This window comes from Limulus polyphemus, unplaced genomic scaffold (genome assembly GCF_000517525.1).
Source record: "Limulus polyphemus unplaced genomic scaffold, Limulus_polyphemus-2.1.2 Scaffold9683, whole genome shotgun sequence".
NCBI lineage: Eukaryota > Metazoa > Arthropoda > Merostomata > Xiphosura > Limulidae > Limulus > Limulus polyphemus.
In genome coordinates this window covers 12470-13362 of record NW_013675293.1, presented here as the reverse complement: position 1 = coordinate 13362, position 893 = coordinate 12470, and the positions used below count along the sequence as shown (strand labels likewise).

Below are 893 nucleotides of genomic sequence, written 5' to 3'. Positions count from 1 at the left end.
TAATTACTTACAAGCTTAGTTTTCTCGAATTAGGCCAATACAGAGATTTTGATGACTAAAATATATGTTGGAATTAACTTTGACGTTAATAATAATGTTTTGAACCTTAATTTTAATCAAAAACACAATTTATTATATTAGAATTAAAACCGTATTATTCACAATTTTACTAGCCTAATTTATAAGCATTTCGGATATTAAATGTATTTTAGCCGATGAAAATATTTTTATAACACTCGCTTATGGTGAGAAACAAAAATTATTAAAAATACCAGTCTACAAAGAACACTGGCTGTGTTAATATCAGCAGGTGCACAAACTAAAAACACAAACAAAAATGGTTTTCAAGTTCTACAAACGAACGAGAACTTACCGCAAATTGGAACTGAAAGAGTAGCATGACACGGTGACAGACGATTCTCTGATGCAACAGGTTTCTCGGAAAGTTTGACCATTTCGAAAGTATCCTCTACGATGTCTGGACACACGAGTTTGTCCACTTTGCTGCCAATAATGTTCATTTTGGTCAGTCCGCTTACAGTTAAGGGGAAACTGTCATTAGTCGAAAGACTGTCCCTTACCTCTCATGGTAACATCAACTCCATGATCAGGATGCACTATGGTAAAGGAACAGTATTAGGTTTTAAATATTTAATAAATTTTATTATTATATATAACTGCAGCACGTAATAGCTACAGTACAGTTGTTATGTAATGGGCTTGCAACGATAACTTTTAACTGATGTCTTCTAAAATAGTATTGGTGTTTTTAATGTATTGTGTTTTTACCAGACGTTCATACAAAATAATAATATTAATAATAACAAAAGTTGTAAGCAATACGCCTAACATTTTGAAAGAATTATTTAAATAGCAGATTTGTTTTCACTCAT

At 31.4% G+C, this 893-nt stretch overlaps 1 long non-coding RNA gene across 1 annotated transcript in view; it reads right to left on the bottom strand.

Moving 5' to 3' along the window:
- Nucleotides 1-356: 356 nt before the first annotated feature.
- Nucleotides 357-893, bottom strand: part of LOC111083471 — a 9663-nt gene continuing 9126 nt past the window's right edge. The window contains exon 3 of the long non-coding RNA XR_002609052.1: nucleotides 357-617. This is a non-coding gene — a long non-coding RNA (uncharacterized LOC111083471). The remainder of the gene's footprint in view (nucleotides 618-893) is intronic.